Source organism: Pelodiscus sinensis, chromosome 12, assembly GCF_052426305.1.
Source record: "Pelodiscus sinensis isolate ZL-2025 chromosome 12, ASM5242630v1, whole genome shotgun sequence".
NCBI lineage: Eukaryota > Metazoa > Chordata > Testudines > Trionychidae > Pelodiscus > Pelodiscus sinensis.
The window spans coordinates 10211710-10237464 of NC_143063.1; positions in this window are offsets into that span (position 1 = coordinate 10211710).

Below are 25755 nucleotides of genomic sequence, written 5' to 3' on the forward strand. Positions count from 1 at the left end.
GTCCAAAAAGCGACTTCTTACAATGTGTAAGCAGGGAAGAGTTTAGCTAGTCTGTCAGGATTTCTTGTTTTCCTTGTTTGGGGATATGGAAATAATGTCTGAGCTTCTTAGTGCTTTTTCCTCCCACTTTTCTAACTAAGTCTTCAGACCAGGGACTTTCCCTGAGTACCTGTGTCAAATGGTGGCTCTTTCCAGCTAGCCAAATTACTATGCTTGCAACTGTAGCTTTGTTTTCACAGTAAGAGTTTGTTCTGTTTTCTAATTAACCGGTATTGGTTGATTTTTGTGTCCTGGAAGGTCTGTCTCTGTGGACCTGCAGGCCTCTGACTGAGGGGTCAGCCACCAGAGACTGCAGCTTGATTTTCTCTTTTCTTTTTTCAAGCTTCTTTGAAGGAAAAGAGCTTGGGGTGCCCCTGGTTGGTTTCAAGTGTCCGCCCCTGTTTGTGGGTTCAAAGCACTCGATGTGAGCAGTGGATTCCCCAAATTCTGGGTATTAGGATTGAGGCGGGAAGTTTTTGTACCAGAGCTTGTAGAGGCAAGGTTTTTGAGTGCTATTGCAGGCCCCCAACTTCTGCATTCATCCTGCCGGAGTGGGGAACAGCCTTGACAGGGTTGCTAGTCAAGTGAGTAGCAGCACTTCACTGACCTCAGGTAGTGCCAATCACAGCTGATGAGCTTTGCTGTGAATGTTCAGCATGCAAGCCGTGGCTGCTGCCTAAAAAGAACTGAGTCAGGCCTGGAGCGGTGACTTGCTCATGGGACAGACTCCATCTTGGGACAGACTTTCACAGGAGAACAATGGGATTCCCACCCCATGGGCAGGGGGATAAAGGGGCTCTGAGGGTTCCTCCATTTTCATCTTCATTGCTGTCTTCACTCTGGCAAATCCACTATAAAGGATCTCGGCCACAAACTGAAGCCTGAAGTGGCCCCAGAGTGGTCGGCAGGGAGACTCGCTCCTTCAGTCTCAACTACTTCCTGTCCTGCCCGTGATTCCTGCCAGTTCGGTGGTAGCGCCACACGCTGCCGGGTGGGGAAGGCAGAGGGCGCTTCAGAAATACATCCAGCCTAGGAGAGGACGTATTCCTGAAACTTGCCCTAAGACAGCCGTTCATTTCATCTCCTACACGCTGGCACAAAGAGCTTTGCACTCGGTGAATGTAATTTGAGTCCTTTAACAATATTAGGTTCAACCTTTTTTTTCTTTCTTTTATTAATAAACCTTCCTATTTTCAATTCTAGGGGATGGGCACTGCAAGCTCTTTTCGGTAAGCTCTGAGGTTTCAATTGACCTGGGCAGGTGACTGGCTCTTAAGGATCAGAGGAACCTGTTTGGATTTGATGGGATTTGTTTTCATAACCTCTCACCTGTATGTAGTAACAAAAGGGCCTGACCGTGGAGGCCTAGTGTGAGGCCTAAGACCTGAGCAACCGTCAATGCTTTGCTAACATAAAGCAAAGCTAAGCAGTGAGCAAAAGGCAGGTCCTGCAGACAGAAGCTTGGGAAGGACAGGGCTGCCGATATTGCAGAGGTCCGAGGCTCAGGCCATGCCTGCAAACATTCCAGGAGGATGGTAACAGAACATTTCCCTGCAGAAACAGCTCGGTCCCAGCACACTCCCCGTAGACAAGGGACTTACCGACCCAGGTTCAGCACAGGGTCGGGATGACAGCACTATGGATAGGGATGTTTGGATCAAACCACCAGCTACAAGGTAATTGGTTGTGTCTAGTAGGTTTGTCTGGAGGTGTCAACCTAATACCTTTAAGGGTGGCAGCCTGGTACATAAAGAAGTGACGTGAGGGCTACTAACTGTGAGGGTGTCGCATTTGACAATAAACCTGCTGGGCTGATTGCAAACCTTGCCTGCATCTGTTGTTTCTGGGGGCTCGTGGAGATCTTCTGTGTTGACCCAAGTGCACGGGGTCTAACGCTCTAGATTAGTGGTTCCCAAACTTTTCAGCATCTTTTTGATTTTTGAGAAACCCTCGTGTGTCCCCCCAATAGCAGAAAAACTTATGGGGGCAGAGGTTGATGGGGGGCTGGGTCGCCTTGTGCCCCCCCTGGAATTTCTTCACCCCCCCTAGGAGGGCATGCCCCCGCAGTTTGGGAACTCACGTCTAGATGACGGGAGAACAGGCACCCACACACGCAGCCGAAAGTTTGTCATCACCGATGGAGAAGGGGACCTGTCAGGAGCGCCCCGGGACAACCCTGACCAGAGGACACTGAACGCTGGCAGTACGAGCCCTGGCAGATACGACGCTGCAGAAGGGGCGGTGCGGGTGGTGGCCCAGAGGGCAGGAGTGTCTAAGGGGGTTGCTTGCAGGGCTTCTTGCTAGCCAGGGTGGGGAACAGAAGTGCCATTTGGGGCTGGTTTGGATCCTTGCAGTGGAGAACCCCCCGTTCTGGGCTCTCAGTAGCCCTGTCTTTGAGCAAAGTGCCCTGACTGGCCCCTCGGTGCGGTGCCCCCAGAAATCCCCCGTGTTACAAGGCTTTATTCAGGGGAGCTGGTCACAAGGGTGAGTGTTTCCTTTCGGTCCCTGGGCCGGAGGGGGGCAGGTCATTCTCCTCTGAGAGACACCGGCTGGGGAGATAGTCACACGCCCCGCAGGGGACACTTTCCACTGGCTCAGCCACAAGCCTCATTTGTAAGTGTTTCCTGTTACAGACTGGCTCGGCTATCCCTTTGAGACTTATCTACCCAGTGTCCTCTTCCCCCCTACCACTCAATTTTTTTCCTCCGCTCCGTCCCTTATTTGTTCTTGGTTCTGGACTTCCCACAGGCTGGTCATCTGAACAAGTGGGCTGTGCCCCGAAAGCCCATGATCCCATCTACATGGTTTGTGAGTCTATAACGTGCTACCGGACTCTTTGTTGTTTTTTAAGTTTTTACCATAGTCGTGTGGGAGCTGCTCCTTTCTAATGGGATGGGCTGGGGGGCTGGTTCCTCCTCTTCGCTCTGCTCTGCCTGGCTCCTCGTCGTCTCGGAGAGCTCCGTCTGCATCCCTGGAGCAGAAGGCAACACTGGTTTGAATGTGGTACCCCTGGGCGACAGGGAAGGGACCTGGGCCCAGAGCCCTGACGTGACTTGCCCAGGGTCACACACAAGGTGCTTGCAGGGCCGAGCAGAGAGCGCCGCTCTCATGACTCTGAGCTGGGTGCTCTCCCCACTGGGCTTCCTCTAACCTAGGAGCAGCGTCTCTCCCATGGCGTGTTCTGCTCTCCCCGGTCTCGCCCCCTTCCTGGCAGTGATGGGAACAGGCCTCATTTCGCCTGTGAGCCCCCAGGAAGTGATGGCCCAGCCCAGCCCAGTTCCCAGCTGTGAGCTGCGGAGACTGTGGGATGGGGTGACCCTCTGGCTCCTTTGTAATGGTTTTGTTCATTATCTAAGCTCAGTTGCTGGTGTTCACACTCAATACCCAGCACCCCCAGGCTGAAGCCTCGATCCCCAGCACGGGCTGAAGTCCCAAGGCCTGGGAACCCCTCGGGGCTCAAAGCAGAGGTTGAGGGGCTGAAGCCAAACGGGAGCTGGGATTGGCAGGGCTGGATCCCGAATCCCCAGTGCTCACCGTGCAGCAGAAGCCGCCTGAGCCCCTGGGCAGACCTGGGGATGGTGCCCCCGAACGTCAGTGGAAGTGCAGGGCAGTCGCAGGGACAGACCCACCCTCCTCTCTCCCTGCCCCTGGCAGTTTGGAGCCGGGAAGCCAGAGCCGGGCAGGGCAGGGCGGCTTCTCCTCTGTCTGGTGCCATGGTGCAGGCAGCCTGGCTGTTCCCTCCTCTCCAGCAGCTGCTGCTGGTGCAGGGGTTGGAGCTGCCCCTCAGCACCCATGCAAGGTTCCCTGGAAGTCGCGTCCCTGCGCGGGCGCGAATCCCTTTTCTGCTCTCTGAGCCCCTCACGATCCAACCTGCAGCCCCTGACAAGTGCCGCATGGGCTGGCAAGAGAAGCACATGTCCCCCAAGCACCCTGGGCAGGGAGGCCAAGGGCCCGAGCTGGGGATGCCGCTGCCAGTGAGTGTGGGGGGCCATGGCCCTGCTGCCAGCCCCGGACCCTGCCCCACTAGTTCCCCAGGCCCCATCGGATGGAGAAAGCGGTGGGGCAAGGGCAGGGCAAGGTCACGGAGGAGGTGGGGCCTGGGGCAGAGGGCGGTTCTGTCCCTTTTACAGGCTGGGGAAAGGTCACGTGGCTGGTGGCCCCCGTGTCACCCTCACTGGTCACCCTGATTACGCCTGTACCTGAGGGACCCCCTTAGCCAGGCCCCCACGACCCCCTTTCTCCCGCTGGGCCTGGCAGTTTTTACAGCACACGGGGTGGGGGAGGGGGAAGAACCCGCATCATTTTTATTAATTTCCTTGACTCGCTTGAATTTGAGCGATTTTACCAGGTGTCCCGCACTCCCCACAGGGCAATTGGTTCTCAAAGGTTTTGACCCTGGACCCATCCCCCTCAACGCACAACTTTCCCTGGATCACCAGCCACCCCCCCAGGGGAACAAAATGCCTTCGCTTCGCTCTAAAAACCTTAAATACTCAATTATTCATATTAAACGACTGGAGCTATAATATGGGGGGGAGTGTTGGGGGGAGTATAACCGGTAAGAAAGGAGACTTTATTAATGAAAATCAAAATAAGTAACCAAATCAGGAGCTTTAACTTTATCATGTTAGTTCACCAAACATCAATTTATATAACTAAAATATTAATTTATGTCCAAATCAAGTGGCTTCAATATTCTCTTTATTTATGGCAGGGGTGGGGAAACTTCTCTGGGTTGGGGGCCATTGATCCCCAGAAAAATCAGTCGGGGGCCAGAAAAAAGTGAGAGGGAAAAAACCTCCAAACAACAAAAGCAATAAAACATCCCCCACTGCTGTGGCCACCACTGCAACACTTCACTGCTCTGCCGCTCCAGCCCCAAGGGGAGCAGGGGAGAGAAGAGAGGAGCGAGAGTCAAGGCTGCCCATGGGGCAGATTAACTCTTTTGACCGGTGATAGTAGATTTTGTGCTCCCTAGGCTTTGGGTGAGGCCAAAATGAGGGGTTCAGTGAGTGGGAGGTGGCTGCCAGGGCATGGGATAAGGACAGTGGTGCAGGCGGGCGGGCGTGGGAGGTAGAGTGCTGGAGCGGGCTGGGAGTTTGGGTGAGGTCTGACCAGGCGAGAGGGTGCAGGAGACAGCTGGGAGGGAGGGTGTGCAAGGGGGCCAGCCCCTCTCTGCCAGAGCATCAGGCACTCGCTGGATTCCAGCGTCTGAGGAGCCCATGGCTGCCCCATGAGAAGCCCTAACGCTCCAGGCTTGTAGAGTGACTGGTGGGAGTGTCCCTCACATGCTCCCCAGTCACCGGGCGGGTTGTAGACTCACCTGTGAGATCTTCCTGGCTGTTGTCTGGGCTCTCCTGCAGCTTCTCCTCCTCTCGCTCTTCCTGGTCCTCCACTGAGTTCTTCGTGTTCCTGGTCTTCTTCAGGGAGAAGTGTGTCCATCTTGTGGGCGAGGAAGCTGTTGTCTCCTCCTCAGCCTCTGCCAGGGAGCTGCCACACTGGCCACAGACACAGAGTTTTTTCAGGCCAGATAGGAGCTTCCAGGAGCCTCTGGTTTTCTTGGGCTCCTCTGGCAAGGCCTGCTCCTCCTGGCTGAGGCCGGAGCATGCCTCGGCTGCTGCAGGTTGGACCACCACCCTGAGCACCTGGCTGTGTCTGTGCTCCCTTGAGGTGAGTCTTCGCAAGAGGCAACGCAGCCTGGAAGAAAAAGAAGGAGCCAGTGGGGTTTTTTTGTCCTTCCGCAAAGGCAGGGAAATATTCTGCCCAGGAGTCACACATAAGAGCGGTCTCCTGAACCCATCCGCTCCTGTAAGAGCCACAACTCGTCCATAGAACCCAGCCAAAGGTGAAGACACATGGGGCCGGGAGTGACACAGGGATTCTTGTGGGGAATTTCTAGGGCCTGTGTTGTGCAGGAGGTGAAACTCGGGGAGCAGGGCTGTGCCTTCCGGCCTTACAGCCTGGGACTCTAGGAGCTGATGACCCTAAAGTTGTCTTGAAGTGCTGGTGAGAAGGTTGCTGTTCATACGATAGGAGGGGCTTTGAGGCCCAGAGACACAGAAGCTGCATGTGGCTGATCCTAAAAGGAGAGAGGGACAGACACACAGTGGGTTGACCACCAAGCGGAGCCTCCCAGAACGCCCTGCGCTCGGATCGCCTGGCCAGTGGACCTGCTTGGGAGCCAACTTGGGAAGATCAAATAATATGAACTGCCTTCTGCTCGCCTTATCATCCTGCCGGGGACTGCCAGTGAGGTTGAGTGTGTGAGTGAGATTCCCCTCCCTCCCCAGTTTTAACTGAATAAACAAACCCTTTACACTGCTGTGTGGTGATCCCCTCTCCTTAGTGTTTCAAGCAGTTGCAATCCACAACCTCTTGCAACACTACCCCATGCTACTCCTCCATGTGGGCACTAATGATCCTGCAAGGTGTGACCCTGAGTGGACCAAGAGTGACTACAGGGCTCTGGGAGCCCGGGTGGAGGAGTTTGGAGAGCCGGTGGTGTTCTCTTCATTCCTTCCTGTCAAAGGTCGGGGCCCAGGCAGAGGCAGGTGCATCTGGAGGGGTGAAGATGGTGTTGCCAGGAGGGCTTTGGCTTCCTTGACCACAGGATGCTGTTCCAAGAAGAAGGACTGCTAAGCAGGGACGGGTTCACCTTTGGAGGCAGGGAAAGAGAGTATTTGGGCACAGACGAGCTAGCCTAGTGAGAAGGGCTTTAAACTAGGTTTGACGGGGGCAGGTGACCAAAGCCCATAGGTAAGTGAAAAACATGGAGACCTGGGAGATGGGTCGGAAATGGGAGGGAGCATGGGCTGCAGTAGCAGAGATAAAGGAGGCACAAGGGCAGAAGTGGGGACAAAATCAAATCTGTATCTTAGATGCCTGTGTACAAATGCAAGGAAAAGGGGAATAGGCAGGAAGAACTTGAAGTGCTAGTAAATAAACACAACTATGACACAGTCGGTATCGCAGAGACTTGGTGGGATAACACACATGATTGGAATAGTGATAGAGATGTAGCCGTGTTAGTCTGGTGTAGCTGAAACAAAATACAGGACTATGCAGCACTTTAAAGACTAACAAGATGGTTTATTAGATGATGAGCTTTCGTGGGCCAGACCCACTTCCTCAGATCAAATAGTGGAAGAAAATAGTCACAACCATATATACCAAAGGATACAATTTAAAAAAGTGAACACATATCAAAAGGACAAATCACATTTCAGAACAGAAGGGGGATGCAGGGGTGTGGGGAACAAAGGTAAATATCTGTGAGCTAATGATATTAGAGGTGATAATTGGGGAAGCTATCTTTGTAATGGGTAAGGTAGTTGGAGTCTTTGTTCAGCCCCCCAAATCTGCACTTGAAAGGGAATCCTCTGAACTGTCATTCATGATAAAATTCGACACTCTCCGCGGGGGTGACCATTTTGCTAAGGTCTGCCACAGTAGCCAGTCCAATCAACAGGTGCATGTAGTTACAATACGAGATGTTACTGTGCTGAGTGTGGACAAAGTCACTATTGCACATATTCCAGAACAGATAAGGTGCACTGTAAATGTTTCTGTCGCACCTTCAGGCAAATCACATTCTATTCAGCTATGTTGGACACTGGTTCAGCAGTATTTATGCTACCTGATTCCATCTATTTGCATTACTTTAAAGATGTGCCTCTTACTGAACCCAAACTTCACTTGGTGTGCTATTTGAAAAATCAAATTCCAGTGCATGGCTGCTGGTCACAACAGTGACTTTTGGTGATTGCTGTGTAAATGCAGAGCTCTACATTGTCCACCAAGGCACTCCTATCCTTGGCAGAGATTTATGGGCTGCTTTAAACTTCAGGGTAGTTAATGGATCTTTCTCAGCAAAGCACTCTTGCAGTACACACACCAGTTTCAGCTGGGCCCCAAGACCAGGTTGGGGAGAAACTTGGCTGTGCTTATGGGTTTGTGCATAAAGTTAAAATGCGACAGAGTGTGATGCCTGTACGACAGAAGGTACGGTGCTTACCATTTTCAGTCAGGGAAGTCATTTCAGAGGAACTTAAAAAGCTTGTTCAGAAAGACATTATTGAAGAGATTGACTCCTCGGAATGGATTTCACCTATAGTACTGACACAGAAGAAGGATGGAGGCATTCGCCTTTGTGTGGACTTCAGGGAGCCAAATAAAGCTATTGTGATTGACATTGAATACCTCACCTTGAAGAAGTATTTACAGAACTCCCTGGAGCAAAGATGTTTTCTACTTTTGATTTGCAGAGCGCGTATCACCAGGTTATGTTGCATGAAGATAGCATCAGCACAGCAGGCCTCAAGCTCAATATGTCTAAATGCAAATTTAGACAAACAGAACTCTCCTTTCTGGGGCATACAATTTCACCGGCTGGACTAAAACCTGATCCAGATCATATCCTAGCAATTTCAAATGCTCCTTCTCCAACTGATTTGCAAACCTTACGTTCCTTCTTGGGTGCAACCTCCTGGTATGTAAAATTCATTCCCAATTATGCTTCTGTCATTGAACCCTTACAAGAATTACTACGGAGAAGTTCCACCTTGGTGTGGACAACTTGATTGTACATAGTCCAGTACTTGCACTATTCAGTCCTGCGTTGCCCACAATTGTGACTACTGATGCTTCTGATTATGGACTTGGGGCTGTCCTCACACAACTTCATGAGGACAACACAGAGGACTGTTGCATTTGCTTCAAGGACACTGAGTGATGCTGAGAGAAAATATTCTACAGTTGAAAAAGAAGCACTTGCCTGTGTCTGGGCTACTGAAAAATGGAGAACTTACTTGTGGGGCCGCACGTTCAAGTTGTGCACAGACCACAGCCCTTTGACAACATTGCTAACCACAAAAGGACTGGGAAGAGCAGGGTCGGCAAGACTACTCTCTTTCAATGATGAACTGGAATATAAGCCTGGAAACCAAAATGTGGGAGCTTATTGCCTTTCTTGCCTGCCATTGTCTTTACAGATGGTCCACCGGAGGATGAGGATGAAGCAGTTGCGCTTATTACAAGCACTCTTACTGCAGTTACAAGAGAGCAATTCCAAGCTGCTTGTTCAGCATGTCCAATTCAACAAAAGCTACAGGAATTTCTGACAAAGAAATGGCCCAGTAACCCTAAAAGCCTTGACCCAGTTTTGCTGCCTTATCTTAGAATTCGGGATGAACTTTCTTTGCTTGATGGCTGTGTGCTACGAGGTACACACTGGCTACTTGTGCCAGAAGAATTACAGCCAAAACTCATACACCTCTCACATGATACTCATCAAGGTATTGTCAGAACGAAACACCGACTAGGAGATCTGTATTGGTGCCAGGGCTGGATTCCCAAACTGAAGCAATCCTAAAATCCTCTGTCACTTGCCAAATGCATGATAAGACAGCAGTGACATGTACCCCACCATTAGAGCCTGTTCCTCTTCCTGATTCTGCATGGGAAAAACTTGCGATTGACATCGTATGACCCTTTGAAACTGCTCTAATTGACTGTCATTATGCCATCACTTTAATAGACTATTTCAGTAAATGGCCTGAGGTAGTGTTTACATCGCAAGTTTCTTCTGCTACAGTAATTAAGTTCCTCTCTACAGTTTTTAGTAGGGAAGGTAACCCCAAAGAACTGGTTTCAGATAACAGTAGTCAATTTACTTCCATGGAATTTGAAACTTTTCTAGCAGAGAGAAACATTTTACATAGAAGATTGTCCCTGTATTACTCTCAAGCCAATGAGGAAATCAAATGGTTTAACAGAAGTTTGAAAGAGAGTTTGCAAACAGCTAAACTGGAGGGGCGCTCGTGGATAACCTTCACTACTGATTTCTTGCAAGCTTACAGGGCCACACGACGTGCCACAACGCAAAGATCACCTGCAGAGTTACTTCATGGAAAACAGATGAATACTAAATTGAACATTGCTGAATTATTAAAGGCAAGGCCTGATGCGCCAAATGAGGATGCTATGAGAAAAACAGTTGAAGAGAAGCAAGCAAAGTATAAGGCTTTCACAGACAAATGACAGGGTGCTAAGGTTGCTTTGTTAGAGTACGAAAACCTGGAATTTTACGCAAAGGGGACCATAAATTCACATCTCCTCTTAAAATCATAGAGAAGAAAGGACCTTACGCCTATCGACTTTATGATGGGCGGGTATGGAATGCTTCTTCCCTTGCACCTAGAGGAGACGATGCCAACACACAGCCCGCATTGTATGACTTCACCATAGCACCAACACAAGAAGACACTGCACTGGACCCGGGGTTTGAGAGATGGTCTGTCAGACATAGACAACCACCTGTCTGGACTAGAGACTGTGTTATGTCGTATTTACAGTGTTTTCAATGTAAACAGTATAGTGGCTTGTTCCATATTTGTTGCTGTGGTTAGAACAACAATGTTTCTTTTATAATTGGGAGAGCTTCTTAAGAGAGGAGGGAATGTGGTGTTTTAGATGCTGCTTGTAATTCTTAGAACTGGGAGCACTGGCTGTTGGGAATCTGGAAGCCCAGGAAACAGGAAGGAGGGGGGAGGAGATGGGCCAAGCCTGAGTGAGAGCTACAGAGGGGAGCAACAGCAGCTTTGGAAAGAGGTTTCACCTTTGTTAAATAAAGGCCTGTGGAAGTGTGTTACTACCTTGCTTGCATGATACAACAAGCTTGCTCAGGAATAATAGGCTCGAGAATGCAGGGAGCAATCAGGAATTCAAAATCACAAATGGATTTGTGGCTAGCAAGGGATGTGAAGGGTAACAAGAAAGGTTTCTCCAGGCATGTTAGGAGTAAGAGAGTGATCCCTCTAAAAAGGGATGTAAAATTAAACACTTCGGAACTGCAAATGAAGGCGGGATTTAAATTTACACCCCTTTGAGAAAAGGGATGTAGTCTAGACACAGCCCTAATGTCTAGAAAATGTGATTCACGTGGGAAGACTGAAAGAATTGGTCTTGTTTTGTTTAGAAAAGAGTAGACTGAGAGGGGACATGAGAGCAGTTTTCCAGTGCTGACTGTGAATGTGGCTTTAGTCTTGTGGAGAATATTGAAACTAAATTATGAACCAGATAGAAAGATCACCTGGGTATGCTAACAAGGATCAATTTTCTCTCTGCCAGTGAGGATATGTCTACACTACAAAGTTAATTCGAACTAATGGCCGTTAGTTCGAATTAACTTTCATAGCATCTCTACATACAAACTGCTTAATTCGAACTTGGTAAACCTCGTTCTATGGGGAATAATGCCTAATTCGAAATCCCTAATTCAAAATAAGTGCTGTGTAGACACTTATTTTGAATTACAGGGCCTCCAGCCCTTCCCAGTTCCCCCTGGTGGCCACTCTGGGCCAAACCAGGAAAACTCCTCTCCTCTGCCCCGGCCCCGGGGCCCTTAAAGAGGTAGACTCTTGCCAGATGGCACTTACCAGAGCCAGGCCTGCCAGCAGTCTCTGCCCCTGACCCAGTGGCCCCAGGATGAGCCAGGCAGCCAGTGCCAGCCAGCTCTCCCAGGCCCAGTCCCCCAGCACCCAGGGGCCAGCCAGGGGCCGTAGACGGTGTGCGCCCTCCTGGACTAGTGCAGAGGTCATGGACCTCATTGAGGTTTGGGGCAGGCCCCCAACGTCCATTATCTCTGCACTAGGCAGAGGAACGTGGCCATCTATGGCCACATAGCGGCCACCCTGGCCCGAAAGGGACACAGGCGCACCCAGGAGCAGGTGCGCCTGAAAGTCAAAGAGCTTCAGCAGGGTACGCGAGGGCCACCACGGATCACACAGCCACCTGTGCACGTGCAAGCACGCGCCATGCCACCCTTGGGCAGGTGGCTCCAGCTGCATGACACCCAGGGGCCATGGCCCAATAGGCACATGCGTGTGTGAAGAGACCTGACACGCTCCCAACCCCGGGGTGGGACCCAGCAGGACGCTCTCCCTTCACACGCCCCCTCTGCACAGAAGCAGGGGACATCTCCCCCCCACCCCGGCCACACTATACACGGCACAGGGGCCTGGGTGCCGTCTTGGGGCAGCTCCCAGTCCCGGGCAGAGCCAGACAACCTGACCATGGCCTCTGTGCAAGCACAGCGGCTCTGACGGTACAGGGCACGGTCACATCATCCACTGTGTCCCCAGGGAGAACTGACCACTTCTTTTCTTTCTCTACAGCTGCACCAGCTGCTCGTACCACTCCGCCCGGGACATGCTCCCGCACCTGCAGCCTGCTCTGGGCCACCACCACACGGCAGGAGTACAGGGACCAGCACCTGGGGGCCCTGCGAGCCCTGCACCGCCCCATCCAGGCCTGGATGCTGAAGGACCTGAAGCTCCACCGGGAGCAGCTTGCAGAGGACCGAGCGAGGAACTGTCACCTGCAGGTCCTGCTGCAGAGCATGGTGCCCCGTGCCGGTCCTGCGCCTGCTGCACCCCAACTACTGTCCCTTCTCCCACTCCTGCCCCCCTCCCACCTCTTCCTCCTCAACCTCTACACCCTCCTTCTCAATATCCACACCCCCCACCTCAACCTCTGCACCCTCCTCCCCATCACCCCGGGGATGCCGAGGCCCCCTCCCTCGCCATGCTGGGAGGCGGTTGGCCCAGTGAGACCCCCACCCCTGATCCCTGAGCTTCCCCTCCTCCTTCTTCCCCTTGCTTCCCCCTTCCAGTTCCCTCCTCCCAGTTTTCTCCCTCCCCTCTCCTACCCTCTCTCCTGTCCTCTCCCGCCTCCTTTCCCCCGTCTCCCCACAGTTTCATTCCCCCTCCTCAGTTTTGTTCAATAAAGAGAGTTGTTATTTTTGAAAATACGTGTCTTTTATTTGACATCAGGAAGGGGGGCTAGGGAAGGGTAAGTGGAAGGACGAGAGGGGGGAATGTGTACAAGCCCCCGGTGGGGCAGACCAGGGAGACTGTTAGCGCTCCTCAGGGTGGAAGCTCTCCCGCAGGGCCCCCTGGATCCTGACAGCCCCTCGATGGTCCTCCCGGATGGCAGCCTGCAGACAGTACAGCCAGGCTGCTGTCAACGTGTCCGCCAGACGCAGCAGAATCCCCGGGGGCAGGTCTGGTTCCATGTTGCAGAGTGCCGTGGTGTCCCGAGATAGGGCAGGCAGAGCACTCCGAGACACAAATGCTTTGCTGTCCCTCAGCGAGGTAGACCAGCAAGCAGAGAAACCTGAGAACTGTCTGTCCAAGATATGGGGTCGGGTCCCTTTAAGCACAGCCCTCGGCTAACCTGAGGCAGCAGCCCCACACACTAAGTCCGACCCTGCTGGCACTGGTTCAACAAACATTTAAATTCAGGCACCTTGTCAATTTTCCCTTCCTGTAGTATTCTTTCTTCCGTAATATTTTAAATATATCTAAGATATTTGTTAGTAACCTGTGGGTGCCACACATCTGAACAAGTGCCCATGACCTCAATATTGACCTCAAACCCCACAGCCAGTGAGGGGCCAAGGTCAAAGTGAGTAACTCTTTGTTCCCATCAAACCAAGTAAAAGAAATAAAAGATTGTTAAGTAGCAGGTTTGAAGCTACTTAACGGATTATCAGATGAAAATCCATGTAATTCCTGTCAAGCATTTCAAAATCTGGACCTCATTAGCATGTGGAAAAGAACCAGTGACCATTCAATGAGAAGTTTGACACGCTATCATTGAATCAGAAGTTGGTTACCAAAAAATTGTGACCTAGGGCAGGGGACTGGAGTGCAGGGCTTTGGGATGTGACCTGGGTAGGAGGGGATTGTGATCTGGGGAAGGAGATTGGGAGGGGGGATGGATGCAAAGGGGGACAGGGAGTTTGGGTATGTTGAGAGGAAGGGGCAGAGAGTTGGGGCAGGAAAGGGCTGTGGTGCCAGAAGCAGGCTGTGGCCAAGAGACTAGCCTGCCTACCTGGCCATGTGCTTCATGGATAACTGAGCCGGGGGGTGGGGGGGTGGGGTATTATTAGCTGCATGATATTCCAACAAGCAGTTTGCATTGGCTAGTTTCTGCCAGAAACTGGGAAATGGGAATATGCTGAGGGCGGGGAGGCTCCTAAAACATCTCCCCTCCCCTCCGTGTTTCTGCCTGGTTCGCGTGGCTAACTGGGGAGCCTGGCTGGTCACCATCTATTTTCTATGCTTCTAAGTGGGGCCTGCTCTTAAACCCCACAGCTTTGTGCTCAGAACGTTGGGACTCTGGCTACAGACAGGGGTCCAGTTGAGAATGAGTAACCCTCTGCTCCCATCAAAGCCAGTGTCACGTTGCTGAATTGGAGGGAAGCAGCCAGATCGCTGGTGCACCCCTAGGTGGGGGTGTTGGCCCCAGAAATTGGTGTGGGGGGAGCCATGTGGGGTGTTGAGTGGGAGATTGTTGTTTGTTGATCTTACGTACGCTATTTATGTGAGTGTATAATGTCTGTGTGTGTAGGTAGGAATCTGTAATCTGTGTGGAAGCTGAATATTTCTCTGAATGTGGTTAAGCATGGCTATGGACAGGCTGAGTAGCAAAGCCCTGTGGAACAATGACTCTCAATAGGCTATGGACACACCCAAAGAATGGGATTTGTCACCTGAGGGCAGCCAGCAGGAAACATAGAGATTGGCCTCTGACCAGGTGACTTGCTGCATACAAGAAGAGGCCAGGAAGGAGGTATAAAGAGGCCATGTGGTCGATGCCATTTTGGTTCTCAGCTCAGCACTTCATCCCAGAGGCAGCACTGCAGGGATTGAAGAGCCCGGAAGACCTGTGAACCCATCCTGATCGTAGGATGTGCAATAAGAACTTTTAAACCAGCAGCTGCAACACCTCTGCTAGAGCCTGCATCGAGAACTGGGAGATTCAGTGCATGTAACGTACTGTACTTTAATAACCTTACTCTCAGGCTTTACTTTCTTGTGTTAATAAACCTTTAGTTTTAGATTCTAAAGGATTGGCCCAGCGTGATTTGTGGGTAAGATCCAGAGGGTAAATTGACCAGGGATCTGTGGCTGGTTTCTTGGACCGGACAAAACTTGTTCGGGGTAGGTGGGATTGGGTGCTAGGACCCCCCACCTGTGTACAGGCCCGGGGCCATCTGGGGCACGGATATTGCTGGGGTGTCAGAGGGGTTTTGCTCGGGAGGCTTCAGGCAGGCAGCTGAAGCGCTCGGTGAGACTGGTTCGTGGCCTGTTTGGAGAGGTCACCAGTCGGGGGCTGTAAGGAGCCCCGGATTTGAGCAATTCGCCCTAAGCGGATGCCCTTAGCTGTGCCCAGACATGGCCCGGTCCGTCACAGTGGCGTAGTCGGCAGGATCCACAGATCTTGGTCAATTGATCTTTGGGATCAGGACCCCACGCTGTCTAAATTTGATTTTTGGTGTTGAGAGTTTGGGTGATTAAAGAGCCGCTGCGATGATCCCGGAACTATATGAGAGTCTGAGCAAAAGTGCTCTGAAGGATTTGTGCTTGGGAAGAGGCATTGCCTTTAGGAAAAGGGCGTCTAAACTAGATCTGGTAGTGCTGTTATTAACCAGAGATGTGGATGAAAAGGAGCAGAAGCAAGGCAAGGAGGCTGCTGAAAGAAGGCGGAAGGCAGATGAAGAAATTGCTAAGAGACAGAAGGAGATGGATTGGGAACTTGAGGAGAAAAAGGCAGAATATGCTGAGAGACAGAGGAGGGAAGAGGCAGAGCATGCAAAGAAGATGGCCCTAGCCAAGGAGGAAAATGCTAGACTTGACCTCCAGCTTCAGAGACTAAAAGAACAAGAGAGACTGTATTCTCCTGAAGGTTCAATGTATAACTCTGTGGGTATGGGGTATGCTTATGATATGGCAGACGTATTTTACCCAGCTGATGTGATGACCCAACCCCAAAGCATGTATGAATTCAAACCTTTTGTGTTACCTGTAGCTAACAGGGAGGTTTGGGAAGGGGGTGCATGTGGGTGTGGAAAGTTTCCTGAAGCTGGTCAGTCTCCCTGTAACCAAGGGGAAAGTGTCTCTATATGTGAGCCTGTGGGTGAGGGCCCGTCTGATGCCTCAGAGGTGAGGCTAGAATCAGAACCAGGGCAAGAAGAGCCCAGAAATCAGGGAAATGTTTCTCTGGGGCAGCCTGGAGTGGCTGGCCAGAGTGAAGTTTTAGTTGAGGAGTTGGTGGCTGGTGAGGTTTGTGGAATTGAACCTGCACAAGATGAAATTGACTTGTGTGAAGCACAGTGTGTGCAAGCTGGCAATTTGGCTGGTGGAAGTAGCAGTGGGGCAGTAAAGGAAGCTGTCTCAGTGGCTAGCTGTATGCCTGAGATTAGCCAGGGGTGTTGGGACAAGGGAGAAGCTGTCTCTGGTTGTCTGGCTGTGCGTGGGGAAGAGTTTCTTCCTGTGTCTGAGGAAGGTGCCCCACAGCCTGTGAAGGCTGAGAGCAGTGTTGTGGTCCCAGAGTTGGGTCTGGATATGGCTAAGGCCCAGGAAGGGGGTGGCCCAAGGTTTGTGTCTGCTGGGGAGAGGGATGAGGTGACTCAGGTAGAGTCAGTCAGTGTTTTACCAGAACCCCAGAGACCAGACAGTGGTGACCCTGATATTGTGCCTGATGCTGCTGTGTTGCTGGCAGAGGGGGGAGCGACTCTGTGGGAGCAGAGAGACCCCTTAGCCCGGGCACAAGAAGAGAATGAGGGTGTGTTAACTCTGGTGCCTAATGATGGCGTGGACGTTTACAGCCATCTAGAGAGTTGCACAGGGAGTGAAGGTGCTTCCGACCCTGTCTCTTGTGGGTCTGTCTGTGTGCCTGAGAGGGGATTGTCTGTGAATCCACCAGAGGGGCCAGAGATGACCCAGGGAGTAAGGGAATTGCAGGAGGAATTGGTTGTGGCTCAGCAGGGCAAGGCTGCTGCAGAGCCAGGGAAGGGTGAACTGCTGCTTAAGGAAGCTCATAGGGAGGAGAGTCCTGGCAGTGCTTGTAGCAAGCAGTTTGCTGTGACTGAGGGAGGTGACAGGGCCTTGCTGGGAGAAGGCATTCAGGAGAAAGCTCTGCCTGTAAACGGCAGCAGCTTCTTGTGTGAGGCACTTGTTTTGGTGCCTGACAGACAGAATTTGTCTGTTAGCAGTGACTCCAATGACTTGGGTTTAGGGAAACCCAGTGTGGATGGTGTTGGAGAGGTCTCAGAGGGACTGAGGGTTGTTCCAGATGAGGCAGGAACAGCCAAAGAACTGGAGCAGGCTGCTAACCCAGTGACTGTGGGTGACCAGCTTGCTGGGAAGTCAGTGTGTGGGGGACAGGATTGTTCCCAGGTGAATGAGGAGAGTGGGAACTTAGTGTCTCAGATTCAGGAGAAGGACTGTGTAGCCAAGTATGCAGAGCAGAACAGCTGTGTGGTCACTCTCCCTAGGATGCAGGAGATGGCAGTTATGCTCCCATCTCTGGACACTGTGGACACTCATAATCAATCAGGGAGGTTGATATCTGGTTCCATGTGGAAACAGAGGTTAGAGAGGGACAGAGGAGAGACTTGGGAGTCTACAGCTTACTGCTGTTACCCCACTGAGTGGGGGAAGGGGGAGAATTCCAGGGCCATTGTGAGCCAGGGAGTCACGCCCAGCCAGCCCTTTGTCTTGGTCAGGCCAGAGGTTTCAGGCCTGGAGCCCAGAGGACAAGGGGGAGGGGCAGGACTTGCTTTGGCCAAGAAGATTTGCAGGTTGAACCTGAAGGGAAAAAACTGCAATGGTGTGGGGCCAAAGAAGGGGCATGATGGGGAATGTCAATATACACCTGATATAGGATTGTTTTTGTTACTGATGTTAATTCTTGTAACCAATGTATTATTGTTGCAGAGAATTGTAACGGTATACAGTGTGCATGAGCTTATGAAAATACCATGTAATCTGTCTGGAGATGTACCAAACGACAGACGGTATGTAAGGGGACATTGTGATGTTGCTATTTCGTGGTTAACACTTGTAACTGGTTTTGGAACGTCTTACAGGACAAAAAGGGTTCCAGCCAGAAGGTCCTGTGTAAGAAGGAAACTGAGGCACACCACCATTTTGACGGGGGAGGCCTGTGATGCCCTCAGTGATGTTACTGGCATCACTTCCTGCATCAATTTTGCGTTGGGGGTGTCACGTTGCTGAATTGGAGGGAAGCAGCCAGATCGCTGGTGCACCCCTAGGTGGGGGTGTTGGCCCCAGAAATTGGTGTGGGGGGAGCCATGTGGGGTGTTGAGTGGGAGATTATTGTTTGTTGATCTTACGTACGCTATTTATGTGAGTGTTTAATGTCTGTGTGTGTAGGTAGGAATCTGTAATCTGTGTGGAAGCTGAATATTTCTGTGAATGTGGATAAGCATGGCTATGGACAGGCTGAGTAGCAAAGCCCTGTGGAACAATGACTCTCAATAGGCTATGGACACACCCAAAGAATGGGATTTGTCACCTGAGGGCAGCCAGCAGGAAACATAGAGATTGGCCTCTGACCAGGTGACTTGCTGCATACAAGAAGAGGCCAGGAAGGAGTATAAAGAGGCCATGTGGTCGATGCCATTTTGGTTCTCAGCTCAGCACTTCATCCCAGAGGCAGCACTGCAGGGATTGAAGAGCCCGGAAGACCTGTGAACCCATCCTGATCTCAGGATGTGCAATAAGAACTTTTAAACCAGCAGCTGCAACATCTCTGCTAGAGCCTGCATCGAGAACTGGGAGATTCAGTGCATGTAACGTACTGTACTTTAATAACCTTACTCTCAGGCTTTTCTTTCTTGTGTTAATAAACCTTTAGTTTTAGATTCTAAAGGATTGGCCCAGCGTGATTTGTGGGTAAGATCCAGAGGGTAAATTGACCAGGGATCTGTGGCTGGTTTCTTGGAACCGGACAGGACTTGTTCGGGGTAGGTGGGATTGGGTGCTAGGACCCCCCACCTGTGTATAGGCCCGGGGCCATCTGGGGCACGGATATTGCTGGGGTGTCGGAGGGGTTTTGCTCGGGAGGCTTCAGGCAGGCAGCTGAAGCGCTCGGTGAGACTGGTTCGTGGCCTGTTTGGAGAGGTCACCAGTCGGGGGCTGTAAGGAACCCCGGATTTGAGCAATTCGCCCTAAGCGGACGCCCTTAGCTGTGCCCAGACATGGCCCGGTCCGTCACAGCCAGTAAGAGAAATAAAAGCTTGTTAAGTAGCAGCTTTGAAGCACCGGAAGGACGGATTATCAGCTGAACAGACATTTCATTCCTGTCAAGTATTTCAAAATCTGGAACCTATTAGCATGGGGGAAAGAACCAGTGAACATTCAATGAAGAGCTTTACACACTACTTAGAACATCAAATCAGAACGTAGGTCACCAAAAAAAATGATAAAGAAATCACAGCCAAGACTCATGACAAAATGAGGTAGCAGTTTATTTAAATCCGTTTCCTAGAATGGAACCTCACTGGTTATTTACAGAGATATTTTATAGTCTGGAGGGGGTAGAGAGGAATTTGTATGGAGTTTTGCATTTCTGAGAGAACTACCCACATGAGAGCCTGGCCCTGGCAGTAGAGCGGTATCATTTTCACTAGAATTCAAATGGCACTTTGTTATTTCAAGTCTGCACATTTTGAGCTGGATGTTGTCCGAACACACGGATATTGGACAATCATTACTTGAGACCAAACATTTCTCTGCCCACCCTGAAGGCCGGGGATGCATTAGGGGCACCTCCAAGAGGAATAAGCGTCATGGAGACATAAACCCAAATTCTACTCAAGTTTTGTGATGTTCCCTTTAGGTAAGAAACATGGAAATTCACCCCCACGAGTCAGCAGTGAGAGAAAATCATCCCCATCTGCCTCAGGAGCACGGGAAAGGCTGAAGCAGGAGGAGAGGGGAAGATGCCCTGAGTCAAATCAAAACGGAGTGTTGGGAAGCGCCTGTTGCAGCCCCAGCCCCCACCCGTCCCTAGGCCGAGGAGGCACCAATCTCTGCGGTGGGCTGGGAAAGGCTCCGGGAATTACCTTCTGTACAGACTCATCCTCTCTCCAGCGCCCGCGGGGACAGCGGCTGCCTGAGGCTCTTGACAGAGGCTCAGTTCTCGTCTCTCGGATCCTTGGGCGCCGGCCGTTGCCAGCCAGTTGGACTGGAGGCAGGACAAGAACGCTGCAGCCACAGTCTTTGTTGCTGTCACACATGACATCACAATACACTCAGGCCTCCATGCAGAGACCAGCCCCCCCGCCCAGGTAACTCTTCTCCCATCCCACAGCCAGGCCCGGGGCAGCGCGGACACCCACAGCTGGCTTGTACTGGAAAGCTACTGGGAAGGAAGGCAGGAGGCAGAACCTTCCCTTGGCCTAGCCCTGCCCCCTCCCCTCCATGCACGGTGGGTCCCACTGAGGGACAACAGAAATTCCCAGGGGTGGGGGCTGTGACTGTTGAGGAGCTGGCTGCGGTGGGCTCAGGGCGCTCTGCTTTTCGGGGAGCAGCCTCACGCAGACAAAAGCTGCCTTTCTTCTCTCGCTCTGCCTGAGCAGGGGAGGAAAAAGACACTCTCCTTGGAGCAGGAGTTGAACCAGACACCCAGGGGTAACTTGCTGAGTCCACCACTCTGCAGCTGAGCTACTGTTATTGTGTTTACTGCTTTGCCCTTAATAATGGTGGAGGGAGTTAGGACGAGGCAGCAAAATCTGATAGCCCTGGGGTGGGACCCAGAATGGTGGGTTCTGGGTCTTGCAGTATTGTGAGATATGTGCCCCTCCCCTCGAAAGGGGGCACCCAGTGTGTGGCATGGCTGAGTCATAAAGAAGACCCTGCAGCACCTGTAGAGTGGGGGCGGGGATCTCCTGACAGACAAGGCACCCTCAGAAGAGGGCATCTGAGCTCTGCAAACTAATTCCTGGGGCAACCAGCAGGTGGCGCTGCCGTGGGGAGTGAACCCCATTGCAGGGCCTAAGCCCTTGCTTAGTGGAGGTTGGTCAGAAAGACCCAGCTGCTCTGTCAGTTCCTGGGGCGATCTGGTACTTGCTGGAGACGTGTGTCAGCGGCAATGCAGTACAAAGGTGACTGGGGCACTTTGCAGCTCCCACCGCTCCCTGACCATCCTTTCCCTTGCGGCAGACAGGGAAGGCTCCGAACAAGACGAGGCCGAGGAGCAGTAATTCTCCCTGCCGTGTGAAACCTGCTCTCCTGCCTCTTGGTGCTGGGCCCCAGGGCAGGGTACAGGGAGTCACCGTCCATCATCCTGTGCCAGGGAGGTTGAGAGGGCTCCGTGCCCATTTGCACAAGGCCACAGGCAGCGGCACAGACCAGTGCCCCATGGAAATGGGGCTGGAGTGGCTGCCTGCTCAGGTGGGACTGTGGAAGCCCCAGTCTCTTACCCCGGGGCAAATGGACCCAGCAGTGTTTAACCTCCCGCACAGACCCCCAGCCAGGCACAGGGTGGGGGGGCTCCACTCACGGGCTGGAATGAGGAGCAGCAATCAGGCAGTGCCAAGCACCCGGAGCTCAACTGGAGACAGGGGGCCAGATCCCAGCTGGGTCAATGGGCCCCGGGTCCATGGGTGGCCATGGGGTGGGCCAAATCCCCACAAGCAGGAAGGCTGCTGGACCCGCCGGCCATGGGGCGGAGAGGGGAGGTTGGGAGGATGCTGATCCTGCGCAGTTTACAGCCTGCGTGAATGTGGGGGGGCATTTAGCAGAGACCGACGCGCCCCGTCCAGCCCAACACACGGTGCTCGGCTGGGTGCCAGTGGCTCACCCACCCGCTGTCTCCCCCCAGCGCCAGCCAGCGCCGGGTTCCAAGCGCACCGCCCAGCGCACGCCCCCCCCAGAGAGCGGCTGTCGCTCTTGGGCGCCGCCCGGCCCCCAGGCTCTGTCTGGCCAGTAGGTTCCATTCAGGCTCCAGGGCGGAGCCAGCGAAGCCCAACCTGAAACTTTCCCCTGCTGGGAGGGACGGAGCCGCCCGAGTCGCCTCTGGAGCTTGGTTTGCACCTGTCAGGCCCTAGCCCAGGCAAAGCCCAACTGCAGCTCCGCCAGCTAAAGCAGGAACAGGATGTTACTCTGGAAGGCAGCTGCCAACAGGCCACATGGAGCCGGGCCTGGCCAGCACAAGGATGCTGAGCCTGATCTAAGCTCCACCGCTCCACAGCCGGACAGAGCCACCGGGACCAGGACGGGTGCTGGGTGCAGTGTGATGCGAAGGGGCTCTCCAGCATAGTGCTGGTCGGCACCCCACAGCTCAACAACACGTGAGGTCAGCGTGGGGCCCCCAGTGCCAGGGCTTTGGCTGAGGTTACGTTCCTGTCTGCAGCACAGCTACCAACTGGATCAGAGGGCAAACTGCATGACAAGTGTGTCCTCATTTCCCTCTTCCTGCTGGCTCCCAAATGCTGCCCACTCCTCGGACGTGTCTTTGGCCCCCAGAGTGTGTGATGCCTGGCACAGGGCGGTGGGTGTCCAGCGGGCACTGAAGCTACCTCTAGACTGCAGGAATTTGTTGGAGAGGCAATGCTGCTGAAAGGGATCTAGGAAGGAGCACTGCTGAAAGGGATCTAGGGGTCATAGTGAACCACAAGTTAAACATGAGTCAACTATGTGATACTGCTGCCAAAAAAGCAAACATGATTCTGGGATGCATTAATACGGGGTGGATAATAATTTTTTGCTGTGGGCCTGTGACGGGGCATTTGCCCTGCACTTGCCCTTTAAGGGCAAAACCCCAGCCTTGAGCAAGGGCTGCGAGCAAAGCCCCAGCTGAGGCAGTTCTAGCTAACCAGGGCCCAGCTGGTGGCCATATAAAGGAGGACTCCAGGTGGCAGAGGGAGAACTGAGTGGTGGTGTGGAGAGAGAGTAGTAGGGGCCTGACTGCCAGGGAAGCAGGTGGCTTCCTTGAGGTAGGGCAGATCTGGGGAAGCGGTGGCCAAGCAAGGCCCCAGGCTGCAGAGCCTGAAGCAAGGCCTTAGGCTAGTTGTGAGGTAGTGAGGCAGCCATGGTAGGCAGGGGCAGCAGGTCCACACTGCTTTGCCAGCGATGAGTGGGCATTCCAGACTGTAGTTTGCCCCTCAGGGTTAGATGCAGACTGGCAGTGGATCACTGAGGCAAGGTGGGTGCAGGGGACCTGGGTGAAGGGATTGGGGTGCCCTGGGAAGGGAGAACCCTGAAGTGCAAGCAGGATAAACACCAACCCCTGGAATGGGCATTCCAGACTGTAGTTTGCCCCTCAGGGCTAGATGAAGACTGGCAGTGGGTCACTGAGGCAAGGTGGGTGCAGGGGACCTGGGTGAAGGGATTGGGGTGCCCTGGGAAGGGAGAACCCTGAAGTGCAAGCAGGATAAACACCAACCTCTGGAAGGGGGCTCAGACACTGGAGTGGGCCCTGCTGGAGGGCAGTGTCCTGGGGAGGATGCCAGGAACGAAGAGAAACATGGGGAGCCCCCAGCTAGAGGGAAGTGTCCGGAGAGCCAAGCAAGCTAATTCCCAAGACTGGAGGCATCATGGTGATGAGTCTGCCCTGTGTCAGGCCACTTCAGAACTGTTTGAAGCTCTCTTTCTAGATCTTCTGGAATAGCTTTTCCCAAAATAAGCTTGCAGTGCGGCTGTACCCTAAGAAAGAAGAGGATTTCTATCATGCAGAGCCGGCTGGCCCTTTAACACTAGACTGCAGTGTTAGTGAGTGGGGAGAGGCAGGGTTTACTTTCATTTAGGAACAAGCTTTCAGACGTTGGTGACTCTTATATGGCATCTTGTAGAGATGAGGCTGTTCACAATAGGGTGGTGGTCTATTGGGGGGACCAGTAACTTTTGCAGGGGGGCACTTTACAAATTTTGGGATGGGGTCGTGGCTGGCTCCACCTCATGAAGGGCTGGGGCTTTGGGCAGAATGGGCAGGGCTGGAGACTTGTCTCTCCCCAGAGTTGTCTGGGGGCAGAGGCTTTGAATGAAAACACAGCAAAGGGCTCATGGCCTTACTGCTACTGCAGTGCCTGGCAGCTGCCCACGATTTCTGCGGCTATTTAAAGGCATCGCAGCTCTGACTCCTGCTGGTTTAGCACTATAGCCGTGAGCCACAAGCCTTTTAAAAAGGATCCTGCTGCCTGAGCCACTGCCTGGAAACTCGGGGGCAGAGGCAGCAGGATATAAATAGAAAGCAGCCAGATGCAGTCCACAGGCCGGATTGAAGTGTTAGGTGGGCTATATCTGGCCCCTGGACGTACCCTTCATGTTTGTAGGAACCAACGTTTCTGCCCTGCCCCAACACACTTCTTACCAAATTAATAATAATCCTAACAACTTACCCTTTCTAAACGTCTTCCAATCAGAGTATTTCTGAGCACGTTATGAACATTCTTGAATTAGGCAGCATAATCTGCTGAGAGGTGGGTCAGATTCTCGATCCCCTCTTTTACACGACAAACTGAAGCATATGGAGGTTAAGAGAAATTACCCAACTAACACAGCAGTTCAGTGGCAGAGCTGGAAATGGAACCCAGAAATCTTCTTCCCAGCACGTCTGTTCCACTATCCCACATGCTCATCTCAGAACCAGGAACAGAACCCACCTGTCCTAGTCTTTAGCCACCAAGACCATCCATTTCCTGATGGATATGGGGGAGAGAATGAGGTTCTGCTCTCTGCTCTGTTCCTGCAGCGCCTTTTTTCAGCTTCTTTTAGAATCCTGGTTCTTTTCAGTAGGTTTCTTTCTGCACTGGAACCCTGAGCTGCTACAAGTTACTGTCTAGATGGCAAGTTCCACCAGTCACTCTGAAGAGCTTTGTCGTCAGGAACAGGGGAATGAGGGAAAGGAGATGATGGCATGAGCCAAATGGAGCAGAGCTGAGGAGACAGACTGTAGGTGAAGGGTGGAGTCAGGGCAGAGGAAGGGGAGAGGGAGCATTACAAGTGCACCATTAATGGCATGGGATTTGCTAACTTCTGATCATGGTGCACTGTCCCAATTATAACTGGGCCAGAAATGCAGCTAATCTTCTATCCGGAATGAGACTGTCCCAGCTCTTCTAATAAAGTGCATTTTGTTGGGCTATTGTGTTCGCTACCCTGAGATACTAGTTGTCTGGGTGAGGGTATTGATACTTGAATGAGTTGAGCTGCCCTGTTCTTGGAGTGAATTAGATGGGTATTGGCTGTCACCACTGCTCTGGTGAAATGCGACTGGTTCTAGCACTCCAGAAACCTCAAATTCTCTCGTATCACAAAATAGATTTTTATTCTGATGTTCTGAATGGTGTTAATAGATGAAATTACATGTGTGTGTGAAGTTTGTTTTTTCAAATCTGTTTTGAAATCCAGTGACTTCATCCGATCATACTAGCACCTGCTTAGCACATTAAAAATAGCAATTAAAACCAAATCCCTGATCCTGTACGGAAGGGCAGTTTTTGAGACTTTGGCTGCAGAACTGTAGTGGCTGCATATTTCATTCCCTATTTATTCAAGTGCAATCTCCACACCCAAGCATGCCCACGTGAAGCACTGTGGGCCCCTCTTCTATAGGCTAAAAGGGGCAAAGAGTAGATGAAAATGGTTCATTTTTGCCCATCCAGTGACTTCATCCCATCATATCGGTATCTCATTTAGGAGTATATCTGTGTGTTTATTTCATAGCAAATGTTTCCTGTATCCTCTCCAAAGCATGTGCTTTGACTTCTTCCTCAGGATCTTCCAAATCCTCAGCCTGTTGGTACCAATCTAATCTGTGCCTTTGTATTCAAGCTTTGACAAACTTCACATAGTTGAAGTTCTCATGTTCAAACAGCTTCTTCTGCACAGTGAACTGAAGAAA